The sequence below is a fragment of the Vipera berus genome, assembly GCF_964194415.1.
Source record: "Vipera berus genome assembly, chromosome: W".
NCBI lineage: Eukaryota > Metazoa > Chordata > Lepidosauria > Squamata > Viperidae > Vipera > Vipera berus.
Genome location: NC_138210.1, coordinates 37,311,101 through 37,328,425, shown reverse-complemented (window position 1 = coordinate 37,328,425; position 17,325 = coordinate 37,311,101). Strand labels below are relative to the sequence as shown.

Genomic DNA, 17,325 nt, shown 5'->3' with positions numbered 1-17,325 from the left:
CTGCCCTGAGGCAGCAGTCTTCGGCGAAAACTTTATTGTCCTCTGCATCTGAATCTGTATCAGCTTTTACAGTAAAAGATTTGCAGAGTTTGCTCCAAGAAACTATGGAAAAGCAAATGCAACAATTTGTTGAAATAATGGAGAAAAGGTTGGAGGAGAAGTTTACAGAGAAATTAGCAGAAATGAGAGCAGACATCACATCTGCAACGTTAAATCTGGCTAAAAGCATTGAGATTTTGGATGAAAAAGTGGAAGATCTTGTTCAAAATGATACTAGAATGGAAGCCAAAATGACAGAAACTGAAAATATGATAGCGGAAATGGATTATGATTTGATTTCGACACAGTATTTTCAGATGGAGCTTGCTTTGAGAATCAGAGGCCTAAAAGAAAATCCTAAGGAAAATTTGACGAAAATGGTTTCTGAGGTTTTGGAAGGGGTGTTGGAGCGACCAGCAGATGAAATAATGGAAGATATAGATAAAATCTTCCGTGTTAATTCGTGGATTGCAAGACAAAGGAAATTACCCAGAGATGTGGTGGTTTATTTCACAAAGAGAAAGATTAGAAATGAAGTTATCCAGGCCTCCTATAATATTGATTTTGTAATGGATGAGCAAAAAGTTTTGATTTTAAAAGAGATTCCTGCAAGAATTTTAAGAAAAAGGAAGGAATTTGCCTTTTTGACACAAGAATTGAGACGACGTGATATTAAGTTTAGATGGCAAATACCAGAGGGTATGGTGGTGACTCATGAAGGTACGAGGCATTGTCTTACCACGGTGGTTCAGGCACGTGACTTTTACAGTAATGTTTTAAAAGCAGTCCCCATATCGTCTTTGGAGTCTACAAAGAAAAAAGGTGACAGAGAGCCTCAACTTTCCAGAGAGAATCCACAAGATGTTGAAGGGTTAACGCAGACAGATGTGAAAGTTACAGGAGTGGGTCAAATTTCATCACCACGAGAGAAGGCCAGAAATTGGAAGAGGTGTGCTGTTTCTGGAAGAATGAAGCAAACCTGAGGATTTAGTTGCATAATTGCAAGAGATAATAATGTAATAAGGATGCTAGAAGGATTAAGTATGTGGGGATTCATTTTTCACCCTTATAAAATAATTATATAATATTTTGTTTTGCTTTAGTTTGAAGATGATTATGAAAATTTAATTGGGAAGATTTGTAGTAGTGTTTATTGATATTCTGTAGGTTATGCTTTGTTATTTGGATGGAAAGTTTTAAGCCTGGAAGGTAGTGTATGGTATTTTAAGTTGTATAATATATTAGGAGAAGGAAAGGTTGTATTAATTTGGTTTTAGTATGTTAAAGTCTAGTTGGATAGAAGAAGTTTTATAAAACTGATATAAATTGTTTTATGTGTGATTGAAATTAATTTGTAATACTTTTATGGGCAATATTGGAGTAGGTAATAGAATATAAGAATATAAGAATGATGTGATTATATAAAAAAAAATTAAGTTTGGAAGTAATCTATGGTATTTTAATTTGTATAATATATTAGGATAATATGAATTTAAGGTATTATTTTGTAATTGAATAATCATTGGTATGATATATATATGTATGTTTGGAATTTACCTATATGAGTTAAAGTTTGATAGTTTGAATAGCTTAGGATTGTTTGCGTAAGTTAGATCATGATTGTTTGTTTGTATTTTTATACCCTGTGTTTTGGTATTAGATTGGAAAGTATTATTTTGTATTTGTATAATTATTGATATGATATATATATATATATGTTTGGAGTTTTTTATATGAGTTAAAGTTCGGTAGTTTAAATAGTTTAGGATTGTTTGCGTAAGTTAGATTATGATTGTATTTTTATACCCTGTATTTTGCTCTGGGAAGCCGGGGGGGAGGGGAAAGGGAGGGAGGGGTTGGGGAGGGTGGGGGGGAGGGGGTTGGGAGGGTTTTTTTTTCTTTTTTGGTTTGCTAAAGATAAAATGTATTGTAAAACTTTTTAATAAAAAAAAGACGCTTCTGACCTTGTTTGTTGTTCAGGAGCGGCTTGACAAGAGGAATATGACATTTGAAGCCCATGTCCAGGATCCATCTGTGTGTGGTGGCTCTTGATGCACTGACTCCAGCCTCAGTCCACTCCTTGTGAAAGTCCCCAACACTTTTGAATGGCCTTTTCCTGACAATCCTCTCCAGGCTGCAGTCATCCCTGCTGCTTGTGCATCTTTTTCTTCCACACTTTTCCCTTCCACATAACTTTCTATTAATGTGCTTTGATACAGCACTTGGGGAACATCCAACTTGTTTTGCAATTACCTTTTGAGGCTTTCCCTCCTTATGGAGGGTGTCAATGATGGTTTTCTGCACAACGGTCAGGTCAGCAGTCTTCCCCATGATTGTGATTCCTACTGAACCAGACTGAGAGACCATTTAAAGGCTCAGGAACCCTTTGCAGGTGTTATGGCTTAATCAGCTGATTAGAGTGGGACACTTTGAGCCTAGAATATTGCACCTTTTTACAATATTCTAATTTACTGAGATTGTGGATTTGGGGTTTTCATGAGCTGTACGCCATAATCATCACAATTATGACAAATCACGGTTTGAACTATCTTGCTTTGCATGTAATGAGTCTATCTCATATGATAGCAGTGTTCCAATATCTCAGGGGCTGCCACAAAGAAGAGGGAGTCAAGCTATTCTCCAAAGCACCTGAAAGCAGGACAAGAAGCAACGGATGGAAACGAGTCAAGGAGAGAAGCAACCTAGAACTAAGGAGAAACTTCCTGACAGTTAGAAGAACTAACCAGTGGAACAACCTGCCTCCAGAAGTGGTGAATGCTCCAACACTGGAAGTTTTTAAGAACAGACTGGACAGCCATTTGTTAGAAATGGTATAGGGTTTCCTGCCTTAGCAGGGGGTTGGACTAGATGACCTCCAAGGTCCCTTCCAACTTACCGTATTGTTGTTGTTGTTGTTGTTGTTGTTGTTGTTGTTGTTGTTATTATTATTATTATTATTATTATTATTATTATTATTATTATTATTATTTCCCCTTTTAAGTTGCATTACTGAAATAAATGAACTTTTGCACGATATTCTAATTTTTTGAGTTTCACCTGTACATTTGGTTAAAGGGATTAAACCCATGGAAGTGAACACTTTGGACTCATTGCTAGCCTAAAATACAGACTAAAATATTCCAATAACCAAAGAACACAAAGGAGCCTCTGAATTACAAAATGCTGTAAAAACTGTACCAAAATACTTATGGTAACCCAATCAAGCTGCCAGCTGATCCAGAACTAAATAAACCCATCTCCTTTCCGACATGCCAGCTTTTCATTTCATCAGCGCTGTTTGCATTCTCCTGGCTGGAGAAAATGAACCAGGGGACCTTTTCTTCCAGCAACAGCTGCTGCTTCTCTGTCCCTGTTTCCTCCCTGTTGCTGACCTCTTCTTCTCTTCCCCTGTTGTCTTTTTCCCTTTCTTGCCCAAACCACATCCTTTTATAGCCTCTCCTCTGCTCCCCCCACCTTTTTCTTTTTATTTTATTAAAAAGTTTTACAGATACATTATAAACATAAGACCCACCCCTCCCCCACCCCCACCGACTTTCCAGAGGGTATTAACCCTAACAATCTTAAACTATAATATGCTAATTAACAATAATAACACTTTAAATCCTATCGAACTTTAACTCTCCTTAAAAGTAACTAAATAGTAACAAATCTTATAAATCTAATACATATTCAAATGCTAAATGAAACTTTTTGGTCCCATATTTATTCTGAATATAATCAATCCATCTTCTCCATTCCAAGATATATCTTTGTTGCGAATGGTCTTTCAAATATGCTGAAATTTTTGCCATTTCTGCCAGGTTCGAAACTTTTAAAGTCCATTCTTCTATAGTAGGCAAATCCTCCTTTTTCCAATATTGCGCTACCAAAAGTCTTGCTGCTGTTATTAAATACAACATCAATTTAGTTTCTATAGCAGTACAGTCTATAGTAATACCCAGCAAAAATAATTGTGGAGAAAACTTTATCTTTTTCTTAAATATCTTCTGCATATTCCACCAAATTTTAATCCAAAAAGCTGTAACTTTTTTACAAGTCCACCATATAAGATAATACGTTGCATCATCACAACCACACTGCCAGCATTTAGGCTGATAATTTGGATACATACATGCCAATTTCTTAGGATCTAAATGCCATCTATAAAACATCTTATAAAAATTCTCTTAAATTTTGTGCCTGTGTAAATTTTACATTTCTGACCCAGATTGTTTCCCAAGTATCCATCATTATTGGTTCTTGAATATTCTGGGCCCATTTTATCATACAATCCTTAACAAGTTCCGTTTCTGAATCTATTTCTATCAATGCATTATATATCCTTCTTATATGTGCAGGACTTTGATCTCTAATTTGTTTAACCAAATTTTCATCTACTATGGAAATACCAATTTTCTGATCCTGTTTCCATCTAGCTTGTAACTGCCCATACTGAAACCAAGTTTGTACTATCTTTTCTTCTTTTAAAATATTAAATGGCTTTAATTGCCATACATTTCTTTCCAATCTAAGAATTTCTTTATATGTAATCACATCACGCTTAAATCCCACATTTATATTTTCTATCGCATGTTTAGGTATTGCCCAAATTGGAATTTTAAAATTAAACTTATAACGATATTTTTTCCAAACTTGCAACAGGGCATATATGTGTCTTAAAAACATTATCCACTTTTTTGTCATACAATAAATAAGCATGCCAACCATATAACAAATCATATCCTTCAATATTCAGTAATCTCCCTTGTGTTAAATTAAACCAATTACTAATTGATGATAATGCCGCAGCCTCATAGTATAATTTAAAATTGGGCATTTTAAGACCACCTCTTTCACGTACATCTTGCATTATCTTAAGTTTAACTCTCGGTCTCTTCCGTGCCCAAATAAATTTATTAATACCTCTCTGCCATTCCTCCAAATTTGAGTCTTTTTTTTATTGAAAAGTTTTACAGTACATTTTAACTTTAACAATCCCCCCCTCCCCCCACCCCTACCTAATCCTCCCTATCCCTCCCACCCATTCCTCCCTCCCCCCCCCCGACTTCCCAGAGCTAAATACAGGGTATAAAAACAAAGAACAATCATAAGCATCCATATGCTAACAACAATAAACTATTAAGTCTATCACCCTCTAGCTCATATAAAATGATTACAAGCAATATTAATATTACATATAAAAAGAAGAGAACAGAAAAGGAAACTTACTCAAATGCTAAATGAAATTTCTTAGTCCCATATTTGTTCTGGATATAATCAATCCACTTTTTCCACTCCATAATATAACGTTCTTGCGAATGATCTTTCAAGTAAGCCGAAATCTTTGCCATTTCTGCCAGGTCAGAAACTTTTAGAGTCCATTCTTCTATAGTTGGAGTCCTTCTTCCAATATTGACCTACTAAAAGTCTTGCTGCCGTAATTAAGTTCAGCATCAACTTAACGTCCACAACAGTAGCTTCTGTAATTATGCCCAACAAAAACAATTGCGGACAAAACTTTATCCTTTGCTTAAAGATCTTCTGCATATTCCACCAAATTTTTATCCAAAAAGCCTTAACCTTTTTGCAGGTCCACCATATATGAAAATACGTTGCATCTTCGCCACCACACCTCCAACATTTAGGCTGATAATTCGGATACATACTTGCAAGCTTTTTAGGGTCTAGATGCCATCTATAAAACATTTTATAAAAGTTCTCTCTTAGGTTTTGGGCTTTCGTAAATTTTACGTTCCTCACCCAGATCTTTTCCCACGTGTCCATTGTAATAACTTCTTGAATATTCTGAGCCCATTTTATCATACAATCTTTAACAAGTTCTGTTTCTGAGTCAATTTCTATCAATGCAAGATATATCTGTTTGATATGTGCTGGACCCTGGTTTCTAATTTGCTTTATCAAATTTTCATCGGTCATTGAAAAACCAATTTTCTGATCTTCTTTCCACCTGGCCCGTAAAACTGAGTATATTGAAACCAAGTTTGAACGATCTTCTCATCTCGCAAGAGATTGTACGGCTTCAAACACCAGACATTTCTTTCCAAGCTTAAAATCTCCTTATACGTAGTCACATCATGTTTGAAGCCAACATTTATGTTTTCTATTGCGTGTTTTGGGATTGCCCACAACGGCATCTTGTAGTCTAACTTATGTCTATACTTCTTCCAAACTCTCAACAATGCCTGTCTTAAAATATGCACTTTAAACACATTATCTACCTTCTTATCATACAACAAATATGCATGCCAGCCAAATAACAAGTCATGGCCCTCAAGATTTAATAATCTCCCTTGTGTCAAGTTAATCCAATCACTTATTCCTGATAACGCAGCAGCTTCATAATATAATTTAAGATTAGGCATTTTAAGACCACCTCTTTCACGAGTATCCTGCATAATCTTAAGTTTAACTCGTGGCCTTTTCCCTGCCCACACAAATTTATTGATACCCCATTGCCATTCTTCCAAATTAGAATCTTTTTTAAGGACCGGTATCATTTGAAATAAAAATAAAAATTTAGGCAGGACGTTCATTTTCACTGCTGCAATTCTTCCCAGCAAAGACAATTGCAATTTTTCCCAACTCTCCAATTCTTTTTGAATTTTTCCCCATAACTTTTCATAATTATTTTTATATAACTTTGCATTAGAGGGTGACAAATACACCCCCAAATATTTGACCCTTTTGACAATCTCAAATCCAGTTAGTCCTTCTAAAAGGGCCTTTTGCGGTGCTGTCATATTTTTGGCCAAAATTTTGGTTTTTTGTACATTAACCTTAAATCCAGAAACCCTCCCATATTGCATTATTATCTCCATCAGGTCCACTACAGAGTTTTCTGGCTGAGTCACCGTAACAACCAGATCGTCTGCAAACGCCCTCAGTCTATAATCCTGATCTCTAATTTGAATACCCTTAATTTTTTCCGAATTCCGTATTTTTATCAATAATATCTCCAATGTTAAAACAAATAATAAAGGTGATAACGGACACCCTTGTCTTGTGCCCTTTTCAATATTGCATACTTCAGTCAAACTATTGTTAACTATTATTCGGGCAGTTTGTTTTTGATATAATGCCCTAATTGGTTGCAAAAATTTATCCCCAAAATTCATTTTATCTAAAACTTTCATCAAAAATTGCCAATTCAGTTGATCAAAAGCTTTTTCAGCATCTAAGAAAATTAGCGCTGCAGGGATCTGGTTATTCCTTTCCAAGAACTCCACCACATCTACTATATGCCTCACATTATTTTTCATTTGTCTACCACTAATAAACCCAGTTTGATCCCCATGAATCATCTGTTGCAAGACCCTCATCAATCTGTTAGCTAGCACCTTTGCAAATATCTTATAGTCTGTATTTAAAAGCGATATTGGTCTGTAATTTTTAACTTGAGTAGCATCTTGATCTTCCTTCGGAATCAAAGAAATAAAAGCAGTTCTCCAAGATGGAGGCACTCTTCCCCCCCTCTGAATTGTCTGAAACAATTCCCTTAACGGCTTTATCAGCTCCAATTGTAACTTTTTGTAGTAGACCGCAGTTAAACCATCCGTGCCTGGCGCTTTATCCATCTTCAGTTCCTTAATTGCTATAAGAATTTCTTCTTCTGTTATCAATTGATTGATCTCCTCCTTTTGTTCTTGCGTAAGAACCGGGATGCTAGCATTCTTCAAATATACATCAATATCTGTTTCATTAATCTTCTCCTTAGCATATAGTTTAGAATAAAAATCCACAAAGGCTTCCTTGATAAGATCCTGTTGAAACACAACCTTTCCTTTATATTCAATTTTATCTATATTAGAAGCCCTTTGCTTTTTCCTTAACCTGTAGGCTAGCCACCTACCTGGTTTATTGGCATTGCAAAAAGTATTATGCCTAGCAAGCCGTAGATTAGTTGCCACCTGATCAGCCATCAACTTATCAAATTGTCCTCTTAGCAGGTTAATAACCTCCTTAATCTTCACATCCAATGGGTTCAAAATTAGGGCCTTTTCTTTTTCCCTAATTTCATTCTCCAGTTCTTTCCTTCTAGCTTCCAAGTTACGTCTATATTTATTGTTCATATATATCAACACCCCTCTCATATAGGCTTTGCTAGCATCCCAAACCATATCCATAGAGGTATCCTTATTCATATTAATTTCAAAAAAATCCTTCATCTGCTTTTTACATTCTTCCACATTTCTCTGGTTTCTAAACAAGTTCTCATTTACGCGCCAGGAGCGCCTATCTCTATTGTCCTTGTTGATCTCTAACCAAACTGGGCTATGGTCAGAGATAGTTCTTGCACAGATCTTTACCTTCTTGATCCTAGAAAAAAAGTCATTAGTCAGTAATATAAAGTCAATCCTAGAAAAAGATTGATGTCTATCAGAAAAAAACGTATAATCCTTTTCATGTAGATGTGTACCACGCCAAATGTCTCGCAATTCCAGATCATCCTTCATTTCAAAAAAAGATTTAGGCAATCTGGCATGACTCGGGGCATGCTTAAAAAAACCAGATTTGTCCAACTGTACGTCTAGGACACCATTCCAATGTCCCATAAAAATAAAAGATTTATAATCCAGTTGTCGGGCCGGGCACGCCCGACATTCGGACGGGCCGCGGGGAGCCTCACCAGGCCGCCAGGCTCCTGCAGAGCACCCCGTCAGGCCCGAAGCCTCCCGCCGGCGCCCGTCGTTTCCCGGAGGGCCGGCTCAGCATGCGGCCCTTCCCGGCGTCCCCGTAACCGCCCAGAGCAACGTACCAGGCCGCAGGGCCGTTCGCCGGAATCCTCACCTCCTCGCCATGCTGCCGGGCTCCGGAAGCGGCTGGCCACGCCCACACCACTCCGACGGGCCGGGGAATGGGTCAATTGAAAGAACAGCGCAGCGGCGGGCCGCCTGTCAGTTGGGGAGGCTGCGGACCAGCCAGCCGGCTCCCAGAAGCTGCTTACAGGCCGGGAAGGGGCCGTGCGATGGACTGGACGATGGACTGGGCGATGGCTGCCCAGCGCCCGGCCTGCAGGATAAGAATGGGTGCCTGGGTGGGCCAGGGGGTGACGGAGACGACCGGTGGGCCGGGGAGGGGTTTAGAGCGCAGATTGCGGCGGTCTGGGGCGGTGAGGGGAAAGAGGAGCCTAGGCAGAGTCCTGGGGGGAAGGAGGGAGGTTTAGGCTGGGGGGTAACTTACCGGCTGCATTGGTGGTGGGATGATTAGACACCGGGTGCTCCCTGAAGCGACCAAAGCCTTAACCGCCTGCCTTTGCCCAGACACGGGGCTCACCAACACCACCGGGAATGCAAAAGGACACACCGGAGCGCTTACCATCGGATCCTCCCCCAACTCCAGATCCTCAAGGTCTTCCGTCGGCACGGTCTGGGTAGTTACGGGCCCGGTTGCCAAAGGAGGTGTCGTCACCCGACGGCTGTCGTCAGCTGCCTGATAAGCAGTTCGGGACCGCTCCGAGGTCTTCCTAGCAGGCAAAGCCCGTGTTGAGGTTGCTGGGGGAACCATCCGGGCTGGCGGGAGCAGGCATTCAGCCACCCTGTGACCCGGCTGGTCACATCGGAAACACCTAATACCAGGACGTGGTGGCGCCGGCAAGCCGGGCCGCTCCTCCACCTTCCGGTTTCAATCTTTTGGTGACTCGTCGGACGGGGTCTGATAGTAAGTCAGCGTTGACTTCACAGCACAGTCAACGCTGTTAAATAACCGGCAAGGCCGTCTCCCACCACCACACCCTTAATCACACCACCACGCCCCCACCCTACTTAAACACCGCCTCCCAAGATTCCCTCCTTTTGGCTCCCATCACACCACCAATGCAGCCGGTAAGTTACCCCCCAGCCTAAACCTCCCTCCTTCCCCCCAGGACTCTGCCTAGGCTCCTCTTTCCCCTCACCGCCCCAGACCGCCGCAATCTGCGCTCTAAACCCCTCCCCGGCCCACCGGTCGTCTCCGTCACCCCCTGGCCCACCCAGGCACCCATTCTTATCCTGCAGGCCGGGCGCTGGGCAGCCATCGCCCAGTCCATTGTCCAGTCCATCGCACGGCCCCTTCCCGGCCTGTAAGCAGCTTCTGGGAGCCGGCTGGCTGGTCCGCAGCCTCCCCAGCTGACAGGCGGCCCGCCGCTGCGCTGTTCTTTCAATTGACCCATTCCCCGGCCCGTCGGAGTGGTGTGGGCGTGGCCAGCCGCTTCCGGAGCCCGGCAGCATGGCGAGGAGGTGAGGATTCCGGCGAACGGCCCTGCGGCCTGGTACGTTGCTCCGGGCGGTTACGGGGACGCCGGGAAGGGCCGCATGCTGAGCCGGCCCTCCGGGAAATGACGGGCGCCGGCGGGAGGCTTCGGGCCTGACGGGGTGCTCTGCAGGAGCCTGGCGGCCTGGTGAGGCTCCCCGCGGCCCGTCCGAATGTCGGGCGTGCCCGGCCCGACACCAGTTGGGTAACCTTTGTATGTAGTAAGTTAAAAAAGTCAGCTTGTTGTTGATTAGGAGCATACAGTACAACTAAGAGCGTTTTTTTGCCTTCTAGCAGCAAATCTATCATAACATATCTTCCTTGCTTATCTGCTTCAATTAGTTCCGCTGTCAGAGTATTCTTAACATAAACAACCACTCCATTTTTCTTATTCATTGCAGAAGCAATAAATTGCGTACCCAGCCTTGAGTTCAATAAATACTTTTGGTCCATAACCCTAATATGCGTTTCTTGCAAACAAATAACATCAGTCTTAAATTGTTTTAAGTATTGGAAAACTTTCTTTCTCTTCTGTGGTGAATTTAATCCATTAACATTCCAGGTTAGAAATTTAGTCGCCATTCTTGGTGTCCCGAAGCTTCTGGAGCACGTCTGCCAGGACCCCTGTAACTTCCTTAGGCCACGCCCCTCCCACAGCTTCACTGTAAGTACGCTTTGGAGGTTCCATAACTTTCTGTTGGTCTTGCTCTTGCTCTTGTCTCGCTCGTCTTAAGGCGGCACGCGTCATCCTCTGCTCTCCAGCAACAGCCGATGAAACTGTAATTTGATCCCCTCCAGTACCATTCTCCTCTGTCTGTATTCCTTCAGCATCTTGAGGCTTTCCCTCGCCGTATCCCTTTACAGCTTCCAAAAGTGGCAGGGGGGTTGCTTTTAACACATTGCTGTAGAAATCACGTGCCTGAGTCACAGTAACCAGACGATATCTTTTACCTTCGTGCATCACCACCATTCCGACTGGAATCTCCCATCTAAACTTGATATCACATTTCTTAAGTTCCTGTGCAAGGAATGCAAAATCTTTCCTTCTCCTTAAAATCTTTGGAGGAATCTCTTTTAAAACCAGGACTTCTTGCTCAGCAACCACAAACTTAGTATCGTAAGCAGCTTGAATAACTTCATCCCTAATAGCTCTCTTTGTAAAGTAGACCACAACATCTCTAGGTAACTTCCTCTGCCTTGCAATCCATGAATTTACACGAAAGATTTTATCCATACTTCCCTCAATTTCAGATGCTGGCTGGCCCAATACCGCTTCCAAAGCCTCAGAGACCAGCTGCTTTAAATCTTCTTTAGGATTCTCTTTTAAGCCCCTGATTCTAATAGCAAACTCCATCTGATGGTACTGGACAAGGCTCAATTCTCCGTCCATTTTGTCCCTTATATTTTAATTCTCTAACACCTTTACTTCTAATATAGAGTTCTTTTGACTAAGATCCTCCACTTTTTCATCCAAACGTTGCACACATTCAGCCACACTTTCAATTGTAGACAAAATGTCTGCCCTCATTGCTCTAAACTTCTCTTCCATCTTCTCCTCCAATTTCTCCTCCAGCTTTTCCATCTTTTCATCCATCATATCTGACATTAATTGTGAATGCTTTTCAAAGGCATCTTGTAAATCCTTAAGCGTCAATGCCGGAGGGGGTGCAGGAGGAAGCAAAGCTTGCAACGAGGTCTGTTGCACCGGGGAAGCCCCCGTACTCCGGAGAGCTTTAGAAGTTTTAGCCGCCATCTTCCCCCACTTTCACTTGTTGCGCACTTTCACTTTAAAGCTATAAAATCCATTGAGCTAGAGAGTAAAGATAAAAGTCCACTTCACCTTGACCTCCTGTACCGCTCTGCCTGCTCCTTAATAATCAAGAGTCTTTCCTTCTGGCAGGGGTGGTTGCTAACGCTTGGCTCTGCTCCAAAAATCACGGAGCAGAGACGCTGCGCAGCCCGGAGCTAACCCAGGCTTCGGGGGGGGCTCAATCCTTCAGCCGCCCAAACTTTAAGCTCAGGCGGCCCCGGAGAGCTCAACCCCTACCTGGGGCCTCACCCCCTCCTCTTCTCCCGAGGAGGGGGCTTCAGATCCACCTAAACAGCTGATCGGCGCTGTTTTCGATGAAACAACAAAGCTGCGGAGCGGGCAGCCCGGAGATGGCTGTCTTCAGCGTCGCATCGCCACCGGAAGTCCAAATTTGAGTCTTCTTTAAGTATAGGTATCATTTGAAACAAAAATAAGAATTTAGGTAAAACATTCATTTTCACAGCTGCAATTCTTCCCAATAAGGACAATTGTAATTTTTTTCAACTATCTAATTCTTTTTGTATTTTTAACCATAACAATTCATAATTATTTTTATATAATTTCGCATTTGAAGCTGAAAGATATACCAAGTATTTGATCTTCTTAACTATTTCAAATCCCGATAGTTTTCCTAAAACTTCCTTTTGTTCTTTGGTCATATTTTTAGACAATATTTTAGTTTTTTGCGTATTTACCTTAAATCCAGAAACTTGTCCATATTGTAAAATTATTTCCATTAAATCTATAACTGATTGAAGTGGTTGACTTAATGTAATTACCAAGTCATCCACAAACGCTTTCAATCTATAATCTTGATCTTTAATTTTAATTCCCTTTATTTTCTTTGAATCACGTATCTTGATCAACAATATTTCCAATGTTAAAACAAACAATAATGGTGACAGCGGACAACCCTGTCTTGTACCCTTTTCAATTTTACAAGCTTCTGTTAAACTACCATTAATTATTATTTGGGCTGTTTGTTTTTGATATATTGCCCTAATAGGTTGTAAAAACGTATCACCAAACTCCATCTTCTCCAAAACTTTAAATAAAAATTGCCAATTCAATTGATCAAAGGCCTTTTCGGCATACAAAAAGATCAGCGCTGCGGGGACTTGATTATTTCTTTCCAAAAATTCTAATAAATTTACAATATGTCTCACATTATTTTTCATTTGTCTACCACTTATAAATCCTGTTTGATCACTATGAATCATTTGCTGCATAACCTTCATTAATCTATTTGCTAAAATCTTTGCAAATATTTTATAATCATTATTTAAAAGCGATATAGGCCTATAATTTTTAAGTTGAACAAGATCTTGATCTTCCTTCGGGATCAAAGTTATAAATGCTGTTTTCCACGATGGAGGCACTTCTCCTCCAGATTGAATTGTTCTAAATAATTCTTTTAAAGGCTCCATTTCTGATTGTAAATTTTTATAATAAATAGCTGATAAACCATCTGTACTGGGTGCCTTACCCACTTTTAATTGTTTAATTGCTAAAATAATTTCTTCAGCAGTTATCAATTGATTCATCCCTTCCCGTTGCTCTTGTGTAAGTATTGGGATATTCACATCCTGTAAGTAACTATCCATATCTAAACCTTGCTTTATATCCCTAGCATATAATTTACAATAAAATTCAACAACAGCTTTTTTAATAAGATTTTGCTGAAACACCTCTTTACCCTTATATTCTATCTTATCAATATTATGTGATCTTTGTTTTTTCCTTAATAAATAAGCTAACCACCTACCTGGCTTATTAGCATTATTAAAAGTATTATGTTTGGCATATCGTAAATTAGTTGCCACTTGATCTGCCATTAACATATCAAACTGTCCTCTTAGCAAGTTAATTACTTCTTTCAACCTCTTATCAGATGGGTTCAGAATAAGAGCTTTCTCTTTCAACTTTATTTCCTCCTCTATTTCTTTACGCTTATATTCCAATCTATATCTATGTTTATTATTCAAATATATTAGGACTCCTCTCATATAAGCTTTACTTGCATCCCAAACCATTTCAATGGGAGTATCCTTATGCATATTCATAATAAAAAATTCTCGCATATGCTTTTTACATTCTACATTTACTTCATATCTAAACAAATTTTCATTTAATCTCCATGATCTTCTTTCCCCCATGCCCTTATCCAATTCCTTCCAAACTGGACTATGATCTGATAGAATTCTTGTGCATATCTTAATCTTCTTAATCCTAGAAAAAAATCATTAGTAGTTAATATAAAATCAATCCTAGAAAAAGATTGATGTTTATCAGAAAAAAAAGTAAAATCCTTTTCTTCCAAATTTCGTTCTCTCCAGACATCTCGCAATTCCAAGTCATCTTTCAAATCAAAAAAAGATTTTGGCAATCTAGCATGGCTTGGAGTATTTTTAAAAGATCCTTTTTTATCTTTCTGAGTATCCAACACTCCATTCCAAACTCCCATTAAAATACACGATTTATAATCTTCTATTTATATGCCCTGTTCACCGCCCTGAGTCCTTCGGGAGAAGGGCGGTATAGAAATTCAATTAAATAAAATAAATAAATAAATAAATAATCCCATTGAATTATTTTATTATGTAACAGTTTATAAAATTCTCCTTGCTGTTGATTAGGTGCATATACTCCAATTAAAAGTGTTTTCTTCCCTTCTATTAATAGTTCAATTATAATATATCTTCCTTATTTATCTGCTTCAATTAAATTAGCTGTTAAGTCTTTCTTTACATAGATAACTACTCCATTTTTCTTCTCTGGAGCAGATGCAATAAATTGTATACCCAGTCTAGAATTTATCAAATATTTTTGATCAGATGTGCAAATATGCGTTTCTTGCAAACATATAACATCATTTTTAAATTGTTTCAAATACTGAAATACTTTCTTTCTCTTTTGTGGTGAATTTAATCCATTAACATTCCAGGTTAGAAACTTTGTCGCCATCTTTTGCGACTTGAAGCTTTCGGAGCGTTTCTTGCAAATCCATAAGCATCTGCCTCTTTGGCCTAGCTCCTCCCACTGCTTCACTAGAAGTAAATTCCTGACTTGTAGTTACAGAATACTGTTTCTGTTGTTGTTGTTGTTCCTTATGTCTAGATGCAGCCCGTGTCACTCTTTGAGTCTTAGATTCTTCTAATAAAACCAGGGGTTGTACAGTTTCCAAAATTTGCTGTACTTCTTGTACCTGTCACTCCCCTTCTTCATTTCCTCCTTTAACTTCTTCTTTCCCTCCTTTAACTTCTGAAGATGGCAGTGAACCTGCTTTCAATACATTAGTATAAAAATCACGTGCCTTCAGGACTGTATTAAGACGATATCTTACTCCAGCATAATTCACCACAATCCCCATTGGTATCTCCCATCTGAACTGAAGCTGTTGTTTTTTTAATTCATCTGCCAGAAAAACAAAATCTTTCCTTTTTCTCAAAATTCTTGGGGGAATCTCTTTCAGAATCAAAACCTCTTGATTAGCCACTTTAAATCTATTATTGTAAAAAGCTTGAATGATCTCATTTCTGATCTTTCTCTTTGTAAAATACACAACCACATCTCTTGGCAGTTTCCTTTGCCTAGCGATCCAAGAATTAACACGAAATACTTTATCTATCTCCACAAAAAAATCTTCCGGTTGAATTCCCAAAATAGGCGCCAGAGCATCCACCAACATCTCCAGATTTTCCTGTGGATTTTCTTTTAAACCTCTTATCCTCAGGGCAAACTCCATGTCTCTATATTGTGTCATCACCACTTCATCATCAATTTTATCCATTTTATTCTCAACTTCACACATTTTAGCCTCCAGCATCAGATTATTTTGTTTCACTTCTTCCACATGTTCATCCAGACTCTCAATACAACCTGAGAGCCCCTGAAATACCATCAAAATATCCTGCCGTATTTCCTTATTTTTTTCTTCAATAAGTTCTGCCACCTGCTCAGATATTTTTTCAGACTGAAGTTTTAAAGCATCTTTTAAAGAATCTTGTAGGTCTTTTAAAGTCAATACAGGTGCAGCAGCTGCAGAAGGTAACATCAAAGATTGAATTCCAGATTGCTGAACAGGCGATGCCCCCGGACCTTTAGGAACGGGGATTCTAGGCAGTTTGGAAGCCATTTTAACACCTAATTAACGTTCATTACACACTTTCACTTTTCCGCCCCACTTGCTATTGTAATTTATTTATTTATTTATTTATTTATTTATTTATTTATTTATTATTTAAATTTATATACCACCCTATTCCCGTAGGACTCAGGGCGGTTTACAGGGAAAATTAAAATACATAACATACAAATTAAAATCAGTTAAAACTATGATTAAATTACAGTCCCTGAAGTTAAACTAAAACCCAATTAAATTAAATTAGTTAAAACCCCTCAGTCTGGGCCAAACAGCTCGAAGAACCAGGTTTTCAAGTCCCGGCGAAATGAGCGAAGGTCGGGGGCAGTCCTGAGTTCCGTGGGAAGTTGGTTCCATAGGGCCGGTGCGCTCACAGAGAATGCCCTTCCCCTGGGAATAACCCACCGGCATTCCTTAACCGGCGGTACCCTGAGAAGGCCCTCCCTGTGGGAGCGCACAGGACGATGGGAAGTTGATGCCGGCAGCAGGTGTTCCCTTAGATAATCCGGACCCAAGCCATTTAGAGCTTTATAGATCATTACCAGCACCTTGAATCTCACCCGGAGGGCAACCAGAAGCCAATGCAGCTCATGGAGAAGAGGTGTTACACGGGAGTATCGGGCAACTCCCATAACAACTCGCACGGCTGCATTCTGCACCAGTTGAAGCCTCCAAGTGGTCCTCAAGGGCAGCCCCATTTAACTGTTAAATATCCAAGTCTTATAAGTCTTATAATCACTTTTAAACAGCTCCAAAGTTTAACAAAATCTTTTAAAGTTTTGAGAATCCACTTTGCATATTCCTCCTCAATAGCCAAACAATCACTTACACTTTGAGAAAAAAACACCAGCCAGACGCTTTCAATTCTTGTTACAAAGAATCACTCAGGTGCCATCTTCCCCTTCTTTTTAAAAACGATCGTTGAAACAGGAAAAAAGTTGAGGTTCCAGAGTTAAAGTCTTATACTTGCTGTTTATATTGCTCCTGCATCCACTCCGCCTGCATCAATTACTCAAGATAACAATCAAATCCAGCAGGAGTGGATTCAGCGTCTTGTTCTGCTTAAAAGCAGAAAAGTCCTCCGATC

The 17,325-nt window shown here is 39.7% G+C and overlaps 1 protein-coding gene across 1 annotated transcript in view; it reads right to left on the bottom strand.

Annotated features, from left to right (window-relative positions):
- Window positions 1–17,114, bottom strand: part of LOC308676258 (phosphatidylinositol 5-phosphate 4-kinase type-2 beta-like) — a gene marked incomplete at its 3' end in the record, with an annotated part of 65,049 nt that extends 47,935 nt beyond the window's left edge. Inside the window, exon 1 of the mRNA XM_081342072.1 lies at window positions 17,068–17,114. The remainder of the gene's footprint in view (window positions 1–17,067) is intronic.
- Between the last annotated feature and the right edge of the window lie 211 nt (window positions 17,115–17,325).